Source organism: Leiobunum rupestre, chromosome 9 (genome assembly GCF_980474605.1).
Source record: "Leiobunum rupestre chromosome 9, qqLeiRupe1.1.hap1, whole genome shotgun sequence".
Taxonomy (NCBI): domain Eukaryota; kingdom Metazoa; phylum Arthropoda; class Arachnida; order Opiliones; family Sclerosomatidae; genus Leiobunum; species Leiobunum rupestre.
This window is the reverse complement of record NC_143392.1, coordinates 55,545,231-55,566,290: the sequence shown is the minus strand read 5'-3', so window position 1 is coordinate 55,566,290 and position 21,060 is coordinate 55,545,231. Positions and strand designations below refer to the sequence as shown.

The following is a 21,060-nucleotide window of genomic DNA, read 5'->3' as shown; positions in this document are numbered from 1 at the left end:
TAGAAAAAACTATTTAGACCCTATTGTAAAGAGAAAAAACTTACCTGATATACTTACCTTCAAACTGTAGAACCTGAAAAAAAAGGAAAAAAAAAAAGAATTGTATGCTTAAATGTAAAGTAATACAAATATCAGAAGTAAATAATATTTACTTACCTTCGCTCGACATGTAGATAATCTGTAAATAGTTTTTTTATCTGTAAATAGTTTTTTTTATATATAATCACGTCTAATTTTTTATTCTTGGAACAAGTATTGTAACGCTCGCTAATGCTTTGACTGATGTATGTAACAATTCTTTCATCTTGTTTAAATACAGTGTTCGCGATAAATTAATTAATATTAACGCGGACATTTGTAACCTTGACCAGAATTTCAAATAAACAAATTCAGTATCTGTTCTTATCAGCTTAATATCTGATACGGGTCCCATCGGGGCCCAAGATATTAAACTTATTTTTGGACGGCGGCGGAGAGGTCGGAGCTTGCTCCACCTCCGCCACGGGTTGGCCTGGTATTGCAGTTCTTCCAGGATCGGCCCACCTCGCTCAATGAATCTAAAATCAAACACCATATATATATATATATATATATATATTCCTGACGTCATAAGAGGGAAAGTCGTCATTGGCTAGTAGATCATTTTGAAGATTCGGACGGATTTGTTTTGTAATTTTTTACCTTAACTGTCGTACGTTACCAACGGTATGTTTTTTTTAAGTCACTTTCGTTACTAACAGGAGACATGATTAGGAGTTCACAGCCGGCCGCTTTTCGACATTCGCATTGGCAACACGTCTTCCCCTTTAAAAAAATTAACCCCTCCCAAACCATGGTAACTCCGTTCTCGAAACGGACACCATATAAGTTATTTACATCGAGTTACCTAGCGAGGATTGCGGTACTATCGCTGTAGAAATAGGGGACTGTTAAAAGCGGGATGGTTTGGAAAAAACGAGTTTTTGTGTTGCTGATGCCGGGGCGCGTACTACGCGGCAACCACGGTCAATTCGTAGTGCCATATCTCATGACACTTCTCTACAGCTGTTCTGGTAAGCGTGCAGGAGGAAACTCCGTATGATCAAGATCTTACTTTTTCTAATTATCGATTAAGCACGGTTCCATGTTGCCACTTATTTAAAAAAAGACCCAGAGAAAACCGAAGATAAATTATCGCCTTGGCGAACTAGTTAGAAACAGCGTAAAAGAAAATATTTAAAAATAAACAAATTTTATTAGAAAGACTCAAATACCCCGTTAATGAAAAAAAAGAGGGTGAGAGGAAGAGATCAGCCACCGGCACGCCGTGTTCCCTGGTGGTCTCCCTCCCTCCCAAGAAATGACCCCACTCGACGCGGCTTACCGTCGTTGATGGGTCGAGAACCAATGTATTCTGCGTGATATTACCGTTGACGGCTGAAAACGCTCGATGGCCGTCGATCTTTTTGTTTGAAATCAAGAAGTTACCTTCTTTGGTCAGACGTGATGGTTATACACGCTGTCATCTCCAACCACGAGCAATCTGCTTAAACATAATTATGAAATTTGTGAATGCTCAATCTCACTCTTTTTCTTTTTCAACCACCAAAGCCCCCTTTGCCGGTTATCGCTTCTCGGCCTTTTGGCTAAGATCAAAGTGTAGTATCTGTTCTTATCAGCTTAATATCTGATACGGGTCCCATCGGGGCCCAAGATATTAAACTTATTTTTGGACGGCGGCGGAGAGGTCGGAGCTTGCTCCACCTCCGCCACGGGTTGGCCTGGTATTGCAGTTCTTCCAGGATCGGCCCACCTCGCTCAATGAATCTAAAATCAAACACCATATATATATATATATATATATATATTCCTGACGTCATAAGAGGGAAAGTCGTCATTGGCTAGTAGATCATTTTGAAGATTCGGACGGATTTGTTTTGTAATTTTTTACCTTAACTGTCGTACGTTACCAACGGTATGTTTTTTTTAAGTCACTTTCGTTACTAACAGGAGACATGATTAGGAGTTCACAGCCGGCCGCTTTTCGACATTCGCATTGGCAACACGTCTTCCCCTTTAAAAAAATTAACCCCTCCCAAACCATGGTAACTCCGTTCTCGAAACGGACACCATATAAGTTATTTACATCGAGTTACCTAGCGAGGATTGCGGTACTATCGCTGTAGAAATAGGGGACTGTTAAAAGCGGGATGGTTTGGAAAAAACGAGTTTTTGTGTTGCTGATGCCGGGGCGCGTACTACGCGGCAACCACGGTCAATTCGTAGTGCCATATCTCATGACACTTCTCTACAGCTGTTCTGGTAAGCGTGCAGGAGGAAACTCCGTATGATCAAGATCTTACTTTTTCTAATTATCGATTAAGCACGGTTCCATGTTGCCACTTATTTAAAAAAAGACCCAGAGAAAACCGAAGATAAATTATCGCCTTGGCGAACTAGTTAGAAACAGCGTAAAAGAAAATATTTAAAAATAAACAAATTTTATTAGAAAGACTCAAATACCCCGTTAATGAAAAAAAAGAGGGTGAGAGGAAGAGATCAGCCACCGGCACGCCGTGTTCCCTGGTGGTCTCCCTCCCTCCCAAGAAATGACCCCACTCGACGCGGCTTACCGTCGTTGATGGGTCGAGAACCAATGTATTCTGCGTGATATTACCGTTGACGGCTGAAAACGCTCGATGGCCGTCGATCTTTTTGTTTGAAATCAAGAAGTTACCTTCTTTGGTCAGACGTGATGGTTATACACGCTGTCATCTCCAACCACGAGCAATCTGCTTAAACATAATTATGAAATTTGTGAATGCTCAATCTCACTCTTTTTCTTTTTCAACCACCAAAGCCCCCTTTGCCGGTTATCGCTTCTCGGCCTTTTGGCTAAGATCAAAGTGTAGTATCTGTTTTCAATAGTGCTATACCGAGATCTTAGTCGGGGGGCGAGAAGTGTTTCTACGCCTTTAAAGGCGAGTGTTCCTGCCTTGCCGCATGAGTTGTTCCAGTGCCGATCCATTCTGCTGCTATCCTGACGCTGTTCCTGAAAGTACTTACCTGGTACTTACCTGCCGTTCCTGCTGACGTGCTCCATCGACGCTGCTCCTGCTTGGGGCTTCTCTCACCAGACGACACTCTCCTAGCCTGAAATGGCTACGGAGGAGAAGAAAAGAACGGCTCGGCTGGAAGTCGATGCCGGCTTCCTAGACGTGGCTCAGACCATCTACGACCACCTTGGACCTAAGAGTATAGATACTCTACAACCTATGGGTAAAGAAATTTACTTGATAACGTTTACGACCCTGGCCTTTCTCCAGCAAGCACTCTCCTGTGATGACCTAAAAACGAATGGAAAAAAATGGAAACTTACCTCAATGGATGATGAAGGGATTTGGATTACAGTCAAGAACCTACCAAAGTGGATCCAATGGGATGCAGTTATCAGTACCCTCCGACAGTATGGTAACGTTAAAACCTACCGCTTCGATGAATATCCCCAGCTGAAAGGTGTAAAAAACGGAGACCGTTCGGTCAAAATCATAATGGAAAAATCGATTCCCAACGTTTTGTTTTTCGGGCGTAGCCGCGCATTAGTTTACTATCGAGGCGTAGTAAAAAAATGTTTCTTTTGTGAAGAAGAAGGTCACATGGCTTCATCCTGTGAAAAAAAGAAGTCACCACAAGCAGAAAGACACCCAATTCAGCTTGAGGGCCAGGGTCTGTCTCCGAACCTCGAGCCCGAGAACGTCCAGACGCCATTAGCCGATGACAACCCGACAGCAATATCACAACCGCAGAATGTAGCCGACTCCAGTAAACCTGACCAAGAGGCCGAGGCCGCCAACCTAGAAGAAAATCAAGTAAACCAACCAAGTAAACCACAAATACTTACCACAGCTGACGACTCCAGAGGCTCTGAAGAGAGCTGGACGTTGATGTCACCGGAACCTTCCAACAAGAACGCAGCACCTCCAGTCCAAACCAGCCAATACTCCGATGCCCTGAAAACGCCGCCACAACCTAACGAACCTGAAAATAAACCTGAAGCACCAAACAGTGAACCTAATCATACCGACTCCGAGACTAGCGACAACGAGACCACTACAACTACCGGGCCCAGGTGGGATCCAACTACCTGGACGAATGTTACGAGACCCGACCTTACAAAACTTACCAGAACGGAGCTTCAAATCCTCCACAAGCGTGTTGCAATGGAACCTTCCTCACATTGCAACCAGATGAATATAAGCCTCGACAGTTTCCAAGAGGAGATTGAAGAGCTCCTCAACAGCTACTCCAAACGTAGAAGAAGCACCACTCCCGTAAAAACATCAAAAAAAGGGAAACCTTCTCGGTAAAATTTAATTTTAAAATTTTAAACTTTAACTATACTTATTTTTATGCGCAACATTGTTTACTCAACCCGTAATGTTTTTTTTAACCTGAAAAAAAATGGAAATAAATTAATTATATACCTAGGATCTATAACAAAAAAAGTATACTTACCTTGCTTGATTATGAACGTGGACACCCCTAGAAAGTTTAAATATTAATACTTATGTAAATACTTGTTTTTTTAGGTTTATCCGACTTGTTCGCGATAATTTAATTAATTAAAACGCGAACAAATATAACAAATGTACAAATGTAAATATGTAAAATCAAACGAAGCTTTTAATAAACAATTAAAAGTATCTGTTCTTATCAGCTTAATATCTGATACGGGTCCCATCGGGGCCCAAGATATTAAACTTATTTTTGGACGGCGGCGGAGAGGTCGGAGCTTGCTCCACCTCCGCCACGGGTTGGCCTGGTATTGCAGTTCTTCCAGGATCGGCCCACCTCGCTCAATGAATCTAAAATCAAACACCATATATATATATATATATATATATATATTCCTGACGTCATAAGAGGGAAAGTCGTCATTGGCTAGTAGATCATTTTGAAGATTCGGACGGATTTGTTTTGTAATTTTTTACCTTAACTGTCGTACGTTACCAACGGTATGTTTTTTTTAAGTCACTTTCGTTACTAACAGGAGACATGATTAGGAGTTCACAGCCGGCCGCTTTTCGACATTCGCATTGGCAACACGTCTTCCCCTTTAAAAAAATTAACCCCTCCCAAACCATGGTAACTCCGTTCTCGAAACGGACACCATATAAGTTATTTACATCGAGTTACCTAGCGAGGATTGCGGTACTATCGCTGTAGAAATAGGGGACTGTTAAAAGCGGGATGGTTTGGAAAAAACGAGTTTTTGTGTTGCTGATGCCGGGGCGCGTACTACGCGGCAACCACGGTCAATTCGTAGTGCCATATCTCATGACACTTCTCTACAGCTGTTCTGGTAAGCGTGCAGGAGGAAACTCCGTATGATCAAGATCTTACTTTTTCTAATTATCGATTAAGCACGGTTCCATGTTGCCACTTATTTAAAAAAAGACCCAGAGAAAACCGAAGATAAATTATCGCCTTGGCGAACTAGTTAGAAACAGCGTAAAAGAAAATATTTAAAAATAAACAAATTTTATTAGAAAGACTCAAATACCCCGTTAATGAAAAAAAAGAGGGTGAGAGGAAGAGATCAGCCACCGGCACGCCGTGTTCCCTGGTGGTCTCCCTCCCTCCCAAGAAATGACCCCACTCGACGCGGCTTACCGTCGTTGATGGGTCGAGAACCAATGTATTCTGCGTGATATTACCGTTGACGGCTGAAAACGCTCGATGGCCGTCGATCTTTTTGTTTGAAATCAAGAAGTTACCTTCTTTGGTCAGACGTGATGGTTATACACGCTGTCATCTCCAACCACGAGCAATCTGCTTAAACATAATTATGAAATTTGTGAATGCTCAATCTCACTCTTTTTCTTTTTCAACCACCAAAGCCCCCTTTGCCGGTTATCGCTTCTCGGCCTTTTGGCTAAGATCAAAGTGTAGTATCTGTTCTTATCAGCTTAATATCTGATACGGGTCCCATCGGGGCCCAAGATATTAAACTTATTTTTGGACGGCGGCGGAGAGGTCGGAGCTTGCTCCACCTCCGCCACGGGTTGGCCTGGTATTGCAGTTCTTCCAGGATCGGCCCACCTCGCTCAATGAATCTAAAATCAAACACCATATATATATATATATATATATATATATATATATATATTCCTGACGTCATAAGAGGGAAAGTCGTCATTGGCTAGTAGATCATTTTGAAGATTCGGACGGATTTGTTTTGTAATTTTTTACCTTAACTGTCGTACGTTACCAACGGTATGTTTTTTTTAAGTCACTTTCGTTACTAACAGGAGACATGATTAGGAGTTCACAGCCGGCCGCTTTTCGACATTCGCATTGGCAACACGTCTTCCCCTTTAAAAAAATTAACCCCTCCCAAACCATGGTAACTCCGTTCTCGAAACGGACACCATATAAGTTATTTACATCGAGTTACCTAGCGAGGATTGCGGTACTATCGCTGTAGAAATAGGGGACTGTTAAAAGCGGGATGGTTTGGAAAAAACGAGTTTTTGTGTTGCTGATGCCGGGGCGCGTACTACGCGGCAACCACGGTCAATTCGTAGTGCCATATCTCATGACACTTCTCTACAGCTGTTCTGGTAAGCGTGCAGGAGGAAACTCCGTATGATCAAGATCTTACTTTTTCTAATTATCGATTAAGCACGGTTCCATGTTGCCACTTATTTAAAAAAAGACCCAGAGAAAACCGAAGATAAATTATCGCCTTGGCGAACTAGTTAGAAACAGCGTAAAAGAAAATATTTAAAAATAAACAAATTTTATTAGAAAGACTCAAATACCCCGTTAATGAAAAAAAAGAGGGTGAGAGGAAGAGATCAGCCACCGGCACGCCGTGTTCCCTGGTGGTCTCCCTCCCTCCCAAGAAATGACCCCACTCGACGCGGCTTACCGTCGTTGATGGGTCGAGAACCAATGTATTCTGCGTGATATTACCGTTGACGGCTGAAAACGCTCGATGGCCGTCGATCTTTTTGTTTGAAATCAAGAAGTTACCTTCTTTGGTCAGACGTGATGGTTATACACGCTGTCATCTCCAACCACGAGCAATCTGCTTAAACATAATTATGAAATTTGTGAATGCTCAATCTCACTCTTTTTCTTTTTCAACCACCAAAGCCCCCTTTGCCGGTTATCGCTTCTCGGCCTTTTGGCTAAGATCAAAGTGTAGTATCTGTTCTTATCAGCTTAATATCTGATACGGGTCCCATCGGGGCCCAAGATATTAAACTTATTTTTGGACGGCGGCGGAGAGGTCGGAGCTTGCTCCACCTCCGCCACGGGTTGGCCTGGTATTGCAGTTCTTCCAGGATCGGCCCACCTCGCTCAATGAATCTAAAATCAAACACCATATATATATATATATATATATATATTCCTGACGTCATAAGAGGGAAAGTCGTCATTGGCTAGTAGATCATTTTGAAGATTCGGACGGATTTGTTTTGTAATTTTTTACCTTAACTGTCGTACGTTACCAACGGTATGTTTTTTTTAAGTCACTTTCGTTACTAACAGGAGACATGATTAGGAGTTCACAGCCGGCCGCTTTTCGACATTCGCATTGGCAACACGTCTTCCCCTTTAAAAAAATTAACCCCTCCCAAACCATGGTAACTCCGTTCTCGAAACGGACACCATATAAGTTATTTACATCGAGTTACCTAGCGAGGATTGCGGTACTATCGCTGTAGAAATAGGGGACTGTTAAAAGCGGGATGGTTTGGAAAAAACGAGTTTTTGTGTTGCTGATGCCGGGGCGCGTACTACGCGGCAACCACGGTCAATTCGTAGTGCCATATCTCATGACACTTCTCTACAGCTGTTCTGGTAAGCGTGCAGGAGGAAACTCCGTATGATCAAGATCTTACTTTTTCTAATTATCGATTAAGCACGGTTCCATGTTGCCACTTATTTAAAAAAAGACCCAGAGAAAACCGAAGATAAATTATCGCCTTGGCGAACTAGTTAGAAACAGCGTAAAAGAAAATATTTAAAAATAAACAAATTTTATTAGAAAGACTCAAATACCCCGTTAATGAAAAAAAAGAGGGTGAGAGGAAGAGATCAGCCACCGGCACGCCGTGTTCCCTGGTGGTCTCCCTCCCTCCCAAGAAATGACCCCACTCGACGCGGCTTACCGTCGTTGATGGGTCGAGAACCAATGTATTCTGCGTGATATTACCGTTGACGGCTGAAAACGCTCGATGGCCGTCGATCTTTTTGTTTGAAATCAAGAAGTTACCTTCTTTGGTCAGACGTGATGGTTATACACGCTGTCATCTCCAACCACGAGCAATCTGCTTAAACATAATTATGAAATTTGTGAATGCTCAATCTCACTCTTTTTCTTTTTCAACCACCAAAGCCCCCTTTGCCGGTTATCGCTTCTCGGCCTTTTGGCTAAGATCAAAGTGTAGTATCTGTTCTTATCAGCTTAATATCTGATACGGGTCCCATCGGGGCCCAAGATATTAAACTTATTTTTGGACGGCGGCGGAGAGGTCGGAGCTTGCTCCACCTCCGCCACGGGTTGGCCTGGTATTGCAGTTCTTCCAGGATCGGCCCACCTCGCTCAATGAATCTAAAATCAAACACCATATATATATATATATATATATATATTCCTGACGTCATAAGAGGGAAAGTCGTCATTGGCTAGTAGATCATTTTGAAGATTCGGACGGATTTGTTTTGTAATTTTTTACCTTAACTGTCGTACGTTACCAACGGTATGTTTTTTTTAAGTCACTTTCGTTACTAACAGGAGACATGATTAGGAGTTCACAGCCGGCCGCTTTTCGACATTCGCATTGGCAACACGTCTTCCCCTTTAAAAAAATTAACCCCTCCCAAACCATGGTAACTCCGTTCTCGAAACGGACACCATATAAGTTATTTACATCGAGTTACCTAGCGAGGATTGCGGTACTATCGCTGTAGAAATAGGGGACTGTTAAAAGCGGGATGGTTTGGAAAAAACGAGTTTTTGTGTTGCTGATGCCGGGGCGCGTACTACGCGGCAACCACGGTCAATTCGTAGTGCCATATCTCATGACACTTCTCTACAGCTGTTCTGGTAAGCGTGCAGGAGGAAACTCCGTATGATCAAGATCTTACTTTTTCTAATTATCGATTAAGCACGGTTCCATGTTGCCACTTATTTAAAAAAAGACCCAGAGAAAACCGAAGATAAATTATCGCCTTGGCGAACTAGTTAGAAACAGCGTAAAAGAAAATATTTAAAAATAAACAAATTTTATTAGAAAGACTCAAATACCCCGTTAATGAAAAAAAAGAGGGTGAGAGGAAGAGATCAGCCACCGGCACGCCGTGTTCCCTGGTGGTCTCCCTCCCTCCCAAGAAATGACCCCACTCGACGCGGCTTACCGTCGTTGATGGGTCGAGAACCAATGTATTCTGCGTGATATTACCGTTGACGGCTGAAAACGCTCGATGGCCGTCGATCTTTTTGTTTGAAATCAAGAAGTTACCTTCTTTGGTCAGACGTGATGGTTATACACGCTGTCATCTCCAACCACGAGCAATCTGCTTAAACATAATTATGAAATTTGTGAATGCTCAATCTCACTCTTTTTCTTTTTCAACCACCAAAGCCCCCTTTGCCGGTTATCGCTTCTCGGCCTTTTGGCTAAGATCAAAGTGTAGTATCTGTTCTTATCAGCTTAATATCTGATACGGGTCCCATCGGGGCCCAAGATATTAAACTTATTTTTGGACGGCGGCGGAGAGGTCGGAGCTTGCTCCACCTCCGCCACGGGTTGGCCTGGTATTGCAGTTCTTCCAGGATCGGCCCACCTCGCTCAATGAATCTAAAATCAAACACCATATATATATATATATATATATATATATTCCTGACGTCATAAGAGGGAAAGTCGTCATTGGCTAGTAGATCATTTTGAAGATTCGGACGGATTTGTTTTGTAATTTTTTACCTTAACTGTCGTACGTTACCAACGGTATGTTTTTTTTAAGTCACTTTCGTTACTAACAGGAGACATGATTAGGAGTTCACAGCCGGCCGCTTTTCGACATTCGCATTGGCAACACGTCTTCCCCTTTAAAAAAATTAACCCCTCCCAAACCATGGTAACTCCGTTCTCGAAACGGACACCATATAAGTTATTTACATCGAGTTACCTAGCGAGGATTGCGGTACTATCGCTGTAGAAATAGGGGACTGTTAAAAGCGGGATGGTTTGGAAAAAACGAGTTTTTGTGTTGCTGATGCCGGGGCGCGTACTACGCGGCAACCACGGTCAATTCGTAGTGCCATATCTCATGACACTTCTCTACAGCTGTTCTGGTAAGCGTGCAGGAGGAAACTCCGTATGATCAAGATCTTACTTTTTCTAATTATCGATTAAGCACGGTTCCATGTTGCCACTTATTTAAAAAAAGACCCAGAGAAAACCGAAGATAAATTATCGCCTTGGCGAACTAGTTAGAAACAGCGTAAAAGAAAATATTTAAAAATAAACAAATTTTATTAGAAAGACTCAAATACCCCGTTAATGAAAAAAAAGAGGGTGAGAGGAAGAGATCAGCCACCGGCACGCCGTGTTCCCTGGTGGTCTCCCTCCCTCCCAAGAAATGACCCCACTCGACGCGGCTTACCGTCGTTGATGGGTCGAGAACCAATGTATTCTGCGTGATATTACCGTTGACGGCTGAAAACGCTCGATGGCCGTCGATCTTTTTGTTTGAAATCAAGAAGTTACCTTCTTTGGTCAGACGTGATGGTTATACACGCTGTCATCTCCAACCACGAGCAATCTGCTTAAACATAATTATGAAATTTGTGAATGCTCAATCTCACTCTTTTTCTTTTTCAACCACCAAAGCCCCCTTTGCCGGTTATCGCTTCTCGGCCTTTTGGCTAAGATCAAAGTGTAGTATCTGTTCCCAGCTATTTCGCTGAAATCTTGGCCGAAAGGCCGTTAAGCGACGTATACGCTTCTCAGCCTGTTCCTGTGATGTTGACTTACCTGCCGGTTTCCTGACGTGCCTGTTCCTGTTCCTGCTTCCGAAGCTGCCGCTGCTGATCCTGGTTCCGTTGCTGATCCTGGTTCCGCTGCTGTTCCTGGTCCTGGTTCCGCTGCTACTTACCTGTCGCTGCTGTTCCGGACGTCTACGCTGTATCCTGACCTGGCTGGCTTTTGCCATTGCTACTTGACGCTGTTCCTTCCTGGGACCTAACTTCACCTGACGATCTCTCCATAGCCAGGATGGCTATGGAGGTGAGAAAACGAACTGCTCGACTGGACGTCGACGCCGGCTTCCTGGAAGTCGCTCAGGCTTTCCACGAGAAGCTCGGTCTTGAATCCATCGAGACGTTGCAACCTGTTGGTAAGGAGGCATTCTTACTTACCTTCGCAACCCTTGCCTTTCTACAGCAAGCGGTCTCTTACGGAGAATTAACAATCGGCAACAAGACCTGCAGAGTCACCAGCGTCGAGGATGATGGCGTCTGGCTGACGATCAAGAATTTACCACCATGGATCCAATGGGACGCCATATTGACAACCCTACGTCAGTACGGCGAAATAAAGGCTCATCGTTTAGATGAATATAAAGAACTAAAAGGAGTTAAAAATGGAGACAGAGCGGTAAAAATACGAATTACTCAAACTATACCTAATGTCCTTTACTTCGGCCGCAGTCGGGCTCTGGTCTACTATCCCGGCGTTTCAAAGAAATGCTTCTTCTGTGACCAGGAGGGGCACTTTGCCTCTGCCTGTGTCGCAAAGAAGGAAAAGACGGCAGACAAGCCGGTAGCCAAAAAAGACTTACCCAAAGATCCTGAACCACACCGAAGTTCCACATCTGCTCTTGCCAACGCCACCACACTAGAAAACAACCTGGAAGAAAATCAAGAACCCCAAACCAGCAAATCACCCATACTTACCGCATCCGACGACTCCAAAAGCTCTGAAGAGAGCTGGACTTTAACATCACCAGAACCATACAAGAGAAACGCAGAACCTCCAGTCCAAACAAGCCAATACGCCGACGCCTTGAAATCTCCACCACATCACGATGACCTAGAACCCGAAAGCGAACCCGAATCCATTGACTCCGACAACAACTCCAGACCCCGATTTGATCCATCAGAGTGGAATTATACCGATCCGTCACAACTACATTTACATCTATTGAGGAAAACCGAACTTCAAGCCCTTCTTGCTAAAATCAACTCCAGAGCACCCACACGTTCACCCATCCTAACCAAACGAGCAGAAGACCAAGCGGCACAAATCATCGAACTTTTAAAAAAACTATCCAAAGAGACGACGTAGTAAAACTCCAGAAAAAGAAGTGAAAAAAGGCAAAAATATGTTTTAAATTTAATTTTTAAATTTTCACATAGTTCTTTACTCGTTTTTTTTTTACACTGTTTCTTTTTATCTTTTAACGAGTGTTCGCGCTAATTTAAATTAACTTAAAACGCGAACAAATGACTTGAATGTAATTTTTGTAACGAAACGAATCTTTTAATAAACTATTAAAAGTATCTGTTCTTATCAGCTTAATATCTGATACGGGTCCCATCGGGGCCCAAGATATTAAACTTATTTTTGGACGGCGGCGGAGAGGTCGGAGCTTGCTCCACCTCCGCCACGGGTTGGCCTGGTATTGCAGTTCTTCCAGGATCGGCCCACCTCGCTCAATGAATCTAAAATCAAACACCATATATATATATATATATATATATTCCTGACGTCATAAGAGGGAAAGTCGTCATTGGCTAGTAGATCATTTTGAAGATTCGGACGGATTTGTTTTGTAATTTTTTACCTTAACTGTCGTACGTTACCAACGGTATGTTTTTTTTAAGTCACTTTCGTTACTAACAGGAGACATGATTAGGAGTTCACAGCCGGCCGCTTTTCGACATTCGCATTGGCAACACGTCTTCCCCTTTAAAAAAATTAACCCCTCCCAAACCATGGTAACTCCGTTCTCGAAACGGACACCATATAAGTTATTTACATCGAGTTACCTAGCGAGGATTGCGGTACTATCGCTGTAGAAATAGGGGACTGTTAAAAGCGGGATGGTTTGGAAAAAACGAGTTTTTGTGTTGCTGATGCCGGGGCGCGTACTACGCGGCAACCACGGTCAATTCGTAGTGCCATATCTCATGACACTTCTCTACAGCTGTTCTGGTAAGCGTGCAGGAGGAAACTCCGTATGATCAAGATCTTACTTTTTCTAATTATCGATTAAGCACGGTTCCATGTTGCCACTTATTTAAAAAAAGACCCAGAGAAAACCGAAGATAAATTATCGCCTTGGCGAACTAGTTAGAAACAGCGTAAAAGAAAATATTTAAAAATAAACAAATTTTATTAGAAAGACTCAAATACCCCGTTAATGAAAAAAAAGAGGGTGAGAGGAAGAGATCAGCCACCGGCACGCCGTGTTCCCTGGTGGTCTCCCTCCCTCCCAAGAAATGACCCCACTCGACGCGGCTTACCGTCGTTGATGGGTCGAGAACCAATGTATTCTGCGTGATATTACCGTTGACGGCTGAAAACGCTCGATGGCCGTCGATCTTTTTGTTTGAAATCAAGAAGTTACCTTCTTTGGTCAGACGTGATGGTTATACACGCTGTCATCTCCAACCACGAGCAATCTGCTTAAACATAATTATGAAATTTGTGAATGCTCAATCTCACTCTTTTTCTTTTTCAACCACCAAAGCCCCCTTTGCCGGTTATCGCTTCTCGGCCTTTTGGCTAAGATCAAAGTGTAGTATCTGTTCTTATCAGCTTAATATCTGATACGGGTCCCATCGGGGCCCAAGATATTAAACTTATTTTTGGACGGCGGCGGAGAGGTCGGAGCTTGCTCCACCTCCGCCACGGGTTGGCCTGGTATTGCAGTTCTTCCAGGATCGGCCCACCTCGCTCAATGAATCTAAAATCAAACACCATATATATATATATATATATATATATTCCTGACGTCATAAGAGGGAAAGTCGTCATTGGCTAGTAGATCATTTTGAAGATTCGGACGGATTTGTTTTGTAATTTTTTACCTTAACTGTCGTACGTTACCAACGGTATGTTTTTTTTAAGTCACTTTCGTTACTAACAGGAGACATGATTAGGAGTTCACAGCCGGCCGCTTTTCGACATTCGCATTGGCAACACGTCTTCCCCTTTAAAAAAATTAACCCCTCCCAAACCATGGTAACTCCGTTCTCGAAACGGACACCATATAAGTTATTTACATCGAGTTACCTAGCGAGGATTGCGGTACTATCGCTGTAGAAATAGGGGACTGTTAAAAGCGGGATGGTTTGGAAAAAACGAGTTTTTGTGTTGCTGATGCCGGGGCGCGTACTACGCGGCAACCACGGTCAATTCGTAGTGCCATATCTCATGACACTTCTCTACAGCTGTTCTGGTAAGCGTGCAGGAGGAAACTCCGTATGATCAAGATCTTACTTTTTCTAATTATCGATTAAGCACGGTTCCATGTTGCCACTTATTTAAAAAAAGACCCAGAGAAAACCGAAGATAAATTATCGCCTTGGCGAACTAGTTAGAAACAGCGTAAAAGAAAATATTTAAAAATAAACAAATTTTATTAGAAAGACTCAAATACCCCGTTAATGAAAAAAAAGAGGGTGAGAGGAAGAGATCAGCCACCGGCACGCCGTGTTCCCTGGTGGTCTCCCTCCCTCCCAAGAAATGACCCCACTCGACGCGGCTTACCGTCGTTGATGGGTCGAGAACCAATGTATTCTGCGTGATATTACCGTTGACGGCTGAAAACGCTCGATGGCCGTCGATCTTTTTGTTTGAAATCAAGAAGTTACCTTCTTTGGTCAGACGTGATGGTTATACACGCTGTCATCTCCAACCACGAGCAATCTGCTTAAACATAATTATGAAATTTGTGAATGCTCAATCTCACTCTTTTTCTTTTTCAACCACCAAAGCCCCCTTTGCCGGTTATCGCTTCTCGGCCTTTTGGCTAAGATCAAAGTGTAGTATCTGTTCTTATCAGCTTAATATCTGATACGGGTCCCATCGGGGCCCAAGATATTAAACTTATTTTTGGACGGCGGCGGAGAGGTCGGAGCTTGCTCCACCTCCGCCACGGGTTGGCCTGGTATTGCAGTTCTTCCAGGATCGGCCCACCTCGCTCAATGAATCTAAAATCAAACACCATATATATATATATATATATATATATATTCCTGACGTCATAAGAGGGAAAGTCGTCATTGGCTAGTAGATCATTTTGAAGATTCGGACGGATTTGTTTTGTAATTTTTTACCTTAACTGTCGTACGTTACCAACGGTATGTTTTTTTTAAGTCACTTTCGTTACTAACAGGAGACATGATTAGGAGTTCACAGCCGGCCGCTTTTCGACATTCGCATTGGCAACACGTCTTCCCCTTTAAAAAAATTAACCCCTCCCAAACCATGGTAACTCCGTTCTCGAAACGGACACCATATAAGTTATTTACATCGAGTTACCTAGCGAGGATTGCGGTACTATCGCTGTAGAAATAGGGGACTGTTAAAAGCGGGATGGTTTGGAAAAAACGAGTTTTTGTGTTGCTGATGCCGGGGCGCGTACTACGCGGCAACCACGGTCAATTCGTAGTGCCATATCTCATGACACTTCTCTACAGCTGTTCTGGTAAGCGTGCAGGAGGAAACTCCGTATGATCAAGATCTTACTTTTTCTAATTATCGATTAAGCACGGTTCCATGTTGCCACTTATTTAAAAAAAGACCCAGAGAAAACCGAAGATAAATTATCGCCTTGGCGAACTAGTTAGAAACAGCGTAAAAGAAAATATTTAAAAATAAACAAATTTTATTAGAAAGACTCAAATACCCCGTTAATGAAAAAAAAGAGGGTGAGAGGAAGAGATCAGCCACCGGCACGCCGTGTTCCCTGGTGGTCTCCCTCCCTCCCAAGAAATGACCCCACTCGACGCGGCTTACCGTCGTTGATGGGTCGAGAAACAATGTATTCTGCGTGATATTACCGTTGACGGCTGAAAACGCTCGATGGCCGTCGATCTTTTTGTTTGAAATCAAGAAGTTACCTTCTTTGGTCAGACGTGATGGTTATACACGCTGTCATCTCCAACCACGAGCAATCTGCTTAAACATAATTATGAAATTTGTGAATGCTCAATCTCACTCTTTTTCTTTTTCAACCACCAAAGCCCCCTTTGCCGGTTATCGCTTCTCGGCCTTTTGGCTAAGATCAAAGTGTAGTATCTGTTCTTATCAGCTTAATATCTGATACGGGTCCCATCGGGGCCCAAGATATTAAACTTATTTTTGGACGGCGGCGGAGAGGTCGGAGCTTGCTCCACCTCCGCCACGGGTTGGCCTGGTATTGCAGTTCTTCCAGGATCGGCCCACCTCGCTCAATGAATCTAAAATCAAACACCATATATATATATATATATATATATATTCCTGACGTCATAAGAGGGAAAGTCGTCATTGGCTAGTAGATCATTTTGAAGATTCGGACGGATTTGTTTTGTAATTTTTTACCTTAACTGTCGTACGTTACCAACGGTATGTTTTTTTTAAGTCACTTTCGTTACTAACAGGAGACATGATTAGGAGTTCACAGCCGGCCGCTTTTCGACATTCGCATTGGCAACACGTCTTCCCCTTTAAAAAAATTAACCCCTCCCAAACCATGGTAACTCCGTTCTCGAAACGGACACCATATAAGTTATTTACATCGAGTTACCTAGCGAGGATTGCGGTACTATCGCTGTAGAAATAGGGGACTGTTAAAAGCGGGATGGTTTGGAAAAAACGAGTTTTTGTGTTGCTGATGCCGGGGCGCGTACTACGCGGCAACCACGGTCAATTCGTAGTGCCATATCTCATGACACTTCTCTACAGCTGTTCTGGTAAGCGTGCAGGAGGAAACTCCGTATGATCAAGATCTTACTTTTTCTAATTATCGATTAAGCACGGTTCCATGTTGCCACTTATTTAAAAAAAGACCCAGAGAAAACCGAAGATAAATTATCGCCTTGGCGAACTAGTTAGAAACAGCGTAAAAGAAAATATTTAAAAATAAACAAATTTTATTAGAAAGACTCAAATACCCCGTTAATGAAAAAAAAGAGGGTGAGAGGAAGAGATCAGCCACCGGCACGCCGTGTTCCCTGGTGGTCTCCCTCCCTCCCAAGAAATGACCCCACTCGACGCGGCTTACCGTCGTTGATGGGTCGAGAACCAATGTATTCTGCGTGATATTACCGTTGACGGCTGAAAACGCTCGATGGCCGTCGATCTTTTTGTTTGAAATCAAGAAGTTACCTTCTTTGGTCAGACGTGATGGTTATACACGCTGTCATCTCCAACCACGAGCAATCTGCTTAAACATAATTATGAAATTTGTGAATGCTCAATCTCACTCTTTTTCTTTTTCAACCACCAAAGCCCCCTTTGCCGGTTATCGCTTCTCGGCCTTTTGGCTAAGATCAAAGTGTAGTATCTGTTCTTATCAGCTTAATATCTGATACGGGTCCCATCGGGGCCCAAGATATTAAACTTATTTTTGGACGGCGGCGGAGAGGTCGGAGCTTGCTCCACCTCCGCCACGGGTTGGCCTGGTATTGCAGTTCTTCCAGGATCGGCCCACCTCGCTCAATGAATCTAAAATCAAACACCATATATATATATATATATATATATATTCCTGACGTCATAAGAGGGAAAGTCGTCATTGGCTAGTAGATCATTTTGAAGATTCGGACGGATTTGTTTTGTAATTTTTTACCTTAACTGTCGTACGTTACCAACGGTATGTTTTTTTTAAGTCACTTTCGTTACTAACAGGAGACATGATTAGGAGTTCACAGCCGGCCGCTTTTCGACATTCGCATTGGCAACACGTCTTCCCCTTTAAAAAAATTAACCCCTCCCAAACCATGGTAACTCCGTTCTCGAAACGGACACCATATAAGTTATTTACATCGAGTTACCTAGCGAGGATTGCGGTACTATCGCTGTAGAAATAGGGGACTGTTAAAAGCGGGATGGTTTGGAAAAAACGAGTTTTTGTGTTGCTGATGCCGGGGCGCGTACTACGCGGCAACCACGGTCAATTCGTAGTGCCATATCTCATGACACTTCTCTACAGCTGTTCTGGTAAGCGTGCAGGAGGAAACTCCGTATGATCAAGATCTTACTTTTTCTAATTATCGATTAAGCACGGTTCCATGTTGCCACTTATTTAAAAAAAGACCCAGAGAAAACCGAAGATAAATTATCGCCTTGGCGAACTAGTTAGAAACAGCGTAAAAGAAAATATTTAAAAATAAACAAATTTTATTAGAAAGACTCAAATACCCCGTTAATGAAAAAAAAGAGGGTGAGAGGAAGAGATCAGCCACCGGCACGCCGTGTTCCCTGGTGGTCTCCCTCCCTCCCAAGAAATGACCCCACTCGACGCGGCTTACCGTCGTTGATGGGTCGAGAACCAATGTATTCTGCGTGATATTACCGTTGACGGCTGAAAACGCTCGATGGCCGTCGATCTTTTTGTTTGAAATCAAGAAGTTACCTTCTTTGGTCAGACGTGATGGTTATACACGCTGTCATCTCCAACCACGAGCAATCTGCTTAAACATAATTATGAAATTTGTGAATGCTCAATCTCACTCTTTTTCTTTTTCAACCACCAAAGCCCCCTTTGCCGGTTATCGCTTCTCGGCCTTTTGGCTAAGATCAAAGTGTAGTATCTGTTCTTATCAGCTTAATATCTGATACGGGTCCCATCGGGGCCCAAGATATTAAACTTATTTTTGGACGGCGGCGGAGAGGTCGGAGCTTGCTCCACCTCCGCCACGGGTTGGCCTGGTATTGCAGTTCTTCCAGGATCGGCCCACCTCGCTCAATGAATCTAAAATCAAACACCATATATATATATATATATATATATATATATATATTCCTGACGTCATAAGAGGGAAAGTCGTCATTGGCTAGTAGATCATTTTGAAGATTCGGACGGATTTGTTTTGTAATTTTTTACCTTAACTGTCGTACGTTACCAACGGTATGTTTTTTTTAAGTCACTTTCGTTACTAACAGGAGACATGATTAGGAGTTCACAGCCGGCCGCTTTTCGACATTCGCATTGGCAACACGTCTTCCCCTTTAAAAAAATTAACCCCTCCCAAACCATGGTAACTCCGTTCTCGAAACGGACACCATATAAGTTATTTACATCGAGTTACCTAGCGAGGATTGCGGTACTATCGCTGTAGAAATAGGGGACTGTTAAAAGCGGGATGGTTTGGAAAAAACGAGTTTTTGTGTTGCTGATGCCGGGGCGCGTACTACGCGGCAACCACGGTCAATTCGTAGTGCCATATCTCATGACACTTCTCTACAGCTGTTCTGGTAAGCGTGCAGGAGGAAACTCCGTATGATCAAGATCTTACTTTTTCTAATTATCGATTAAGCACGGTTCCATGTTGCCACTTATTTAAAAAAAGACCCAGAGAAAACCGAAGATAAATTATCGCCTTGGCGAACTAGTTAGAAACAGCGTAAAAGAAAATATTTAAAAATAAACAAATTTTATTAGAAAGACTCAAATACCCCGTTAATGAAAAAAAAGAGGGTGAGAGGAAGAGATCAGCCACCGGCACGCCGTGTTCCCTGGTGGTCTCCCTCCCTCCCAAGAAATGACCCCACTCGACGCGGCTTACCGTCGTTGATGGGTCGAGAACCAATGTATTCTGCGTGATATTACCGTTGACGGCTGAAAACGCTCGATGGCCGTCGATCTTTTTGTTTGAAATCAAGAAGTTACCTTCTTTGGTCAGACGTGATGGTTATACACGCTGTCATCTCCAACCACGAGCAATCTGCTTAAACATAATTATGAAATTTGTGAATGCTCAATCTCACTCTTTTTCTTTTTCAACCACCAAAGCCCCCTTTGCCGGTTATCGCTTCTCGGCCTTTTGGCTAAGATCAAAGTGTAGTATCTGTTCCCAGCTATTTCGCTGAAATCTTGGCCGAAAGGCCGTCAAGCGAGTTTTCCAGCTATACAGCTAGTTCCTGCGATGCTGACTTACCTGCCGGTATCCTGACGTTCCTGTTCCTGTTCCTGCTTCTGAAGCTGCCGCTGCTGTTTCCGGTTCCTCTGCTGTTCCTGACTCCGCTGCTGTTCCTGGTCCTGGTCCTGCTGAGACTTACCTGTCGCTGCTGTTCCTGGTCACTACGCCGTATCCTGACTTGGCTGACTCCTGCCATTACCTTTTGACGCCGTTCCTTCTTGGGACTTACCTTCAACCGACGACCTCTCCACAGCCTTAATGGCTGCAGAGGTAAAAAAACGGACTGCCCGGCTTGAAGTCGACGCCGGATTCCTGGACGTCGCTCGGACCTTCTACGAAAAACTTGGACCACAGTGCTTGGAGACTCTTCAACCTGTTGGAAAAAGTTGTTACCTACTCACCTTTACCACTCTGGCCTTCCTCCAGCAAGCTGTCTCCTATGGAGAGCTGTCCATCAACGAAAAACTATGCAAGATTACCAGCATCGAAGACGACGGTGTCTGGCTCACAATAAAGAACCTCCCCTCCTGGATACAGTGGGACGCAATACTTACCACACTACGACAATATGGAACCATCAAAGCCCACCGTCTGGATGAATACCCCGAATTAAAAGGTTTAAAAAATGGTGACCGTTCAGTAAAAATAATCATGAGCAAAACTATCCCGAATGTCCTCTTTTTTGGACGAAGCAGGGCACTAATATACTACACAGGCGTCGTCAAAAAATGCTTTTTTTGCGACGAAGAAGGTCACAACTCTTCCACGTGTGAAGTCAAACGAGCCCGACTAGCAGAGCAGAACCAACCCATGGAGGAAGGCCAGAAAGAGTCTCCAAAGGAACAGCCCGAGCGCGTCCAGGAGCCACTCAACAGTACTTCTGCTAAAGAACACGATCCATTAGCAGAAGCAGCAACACCACAAGA

At 43.4% G+C, this 21,060-nt stretch overlaps 11 non-coding genes and 5 pseudogenes across 11 annotated transcripts; all 16 read left to right on the top strand.

Moving 5' to 3' along the window:
* Positions 1 to 358: 358 nt before the first annotated feature.
* Positions 359 to 548, top strand: LOC149931537 (U2 spliceosomal RNA). Its single transcript, XR_016476540.1, has one exon. It is a non-coding gene; the product is annotated as a U2 spliceosomal RNA (small nuclear RNA).
* A 1,057-nt stretch (positions 549 to 1,605) lies between these two features.
* LOC149931536 (U2 spliceosomal RNA) lies at positions 1,606 to 1,797 on the top strand. Its single transcript, XR_016476380.1, has one exon. It is a non-coding gene; the product is annotated as a U2 spliceosomal RNA (small nuclear RNA).
* A 1,057-nt stretch (positions 1,798 to 2,854) lies between these two features.
* On the top strand, positions 2,855 to 3,022 carry LOC149931535 (U2 spliceosomal RNA; annotated as a pseudogene).
* Positions 3,023 to 4,655: 1,633 nt separating this feature from the next.
* Positions 4,656 to 4,835, top strand: LOC149931534 (U2 spliceosomal RNA; annotated as a pseudogene).
* A 1,059-nt stretch (positions 4,836 to 5,894) lies between these two features.
* LOC149931533 (U2 spliceosomal RNA) lies at positions 5,895 to 6,086 on the top strand. Its single transcript, XR_016476379.1, has one exon. It is a non-coding gene; the product is annotated as a U2 spliceosomal RNA (small nuclear RNA).
* Positions 6,087 to 7,155: 1,069 nt separating this feature from the next.
* LOC149931532 (U2 spliceosomal RNA) lies at positions 7,156 to 7,347 on the top strand. The gene has a single exon (XR_016476378.1). It is a non-coding gene; the product is annotated as a U2 spliceosomal RNA (small nuclear RNA).
* Positions 7,348 to 8,404: 1,057 nt separating this feature from the next.
* LOC149931531 (U2 spliceosomal RNA) lies at positions 8,405 to 8,596 on the top strand. Its single transcript, XR_016476377.1, has one exon. It is a non-coding gene; the product is annotated as a U2 spliceosomal RNA (small nuclear RNA).
* Positions 8,597 to 9,653: 1,057 nt separating this feature from the next.
* Positions 9,654 to 9,845, top strand: LOC149931530 (U2 spliceosomal RNA). Its single transcript, XR_016476376.1, has one exon. It is a non-coding gene; the product is annotated as a U2 spliceosomal RNA (small nuclear RNA).
* Positions 9,846 to 10,904: 1,059 nt separating this feature from the next.
* LOC149931529 (U2 spliceosomal RNA) lies at positions 10,905 to 11,048 on the top strand (annotated as a pseudogene).
* A 1,486-nt stretch (positions 11,049 to 12,534) lies between these two features.
* LOC149931528 (U2 spliceosomal RNA) lies at positions 12,535 to 12,712 on the top strand (annotated as a pseudogene).
* Positions 12,713 to 13,767: 1,055 nt separating this feature from the next.
* Positions 13,768 to 13,959, top strand: LOC149931527 (U2 spliceosomal RNA). The gene has a single exon (XR_016476375.1). It is a non-coding gene; the product is annotated as a U2 spliceosomal RNA (small nuclear RNA).
* Positions 13,960 to 15,016: 1,057 nt separating this feature from the next.
* LOC149931526 (U2 spliceosomal RNA) lies at positions 15,017 to 15,208 on the top strand. The gene has a single exon (XR_016476374.1). It is a non-coding gene; the product is annotated as a U2 spliceosomal RNA (small nuclear RNA).
* Positions 15,209 to 16,267: 1,059 nt separating this feature from the next.
* LOC149931525 (U2 spliceosomal RNA) lies at positions 16,268 to 16,459 on the top strand. The gene has a single exon (XR_016476373.1). It is a non-coding gene; the product is annotated as a U2 spliceosomal RNA (small nuclear RNA).
* Positions 16,460 to 17,516: 1,057 nt separating this feature from the next.
* Positions 17,517 to 17,708, top strand: LOC149931524 (U2 spliceosomal RNA). Its single transcript, XR_016476372.1, has one exon. It is a non-coding gene; the product is annotated as a U2 spliceosomal RNA (small nuclear RNA).
* Positions 17,709 to 18,765: 1,057 nt separating this feature from the next.
* On the top strand, positions 18,766 to 18,957 carry LOC149931523 (U2 spliceosomal RNA). Its single transcript, XR_016476371.1, has one exon. It is a non-coding gene; the product is annotated as a U2 spliceosomal RNA (small nuclear RNA).
* Positions 18,958 to 20,022: 1,065 nt separating this feature from the next.
* LOC149931522 (U2 spliceosomal RNA) lies at positions 20,023 to 20,125 on the top strand (annotated as a pseudogene).
* The last annotated feature ends 935 nt before the right edge of the window (positions 20,126 to 21,060 follow it).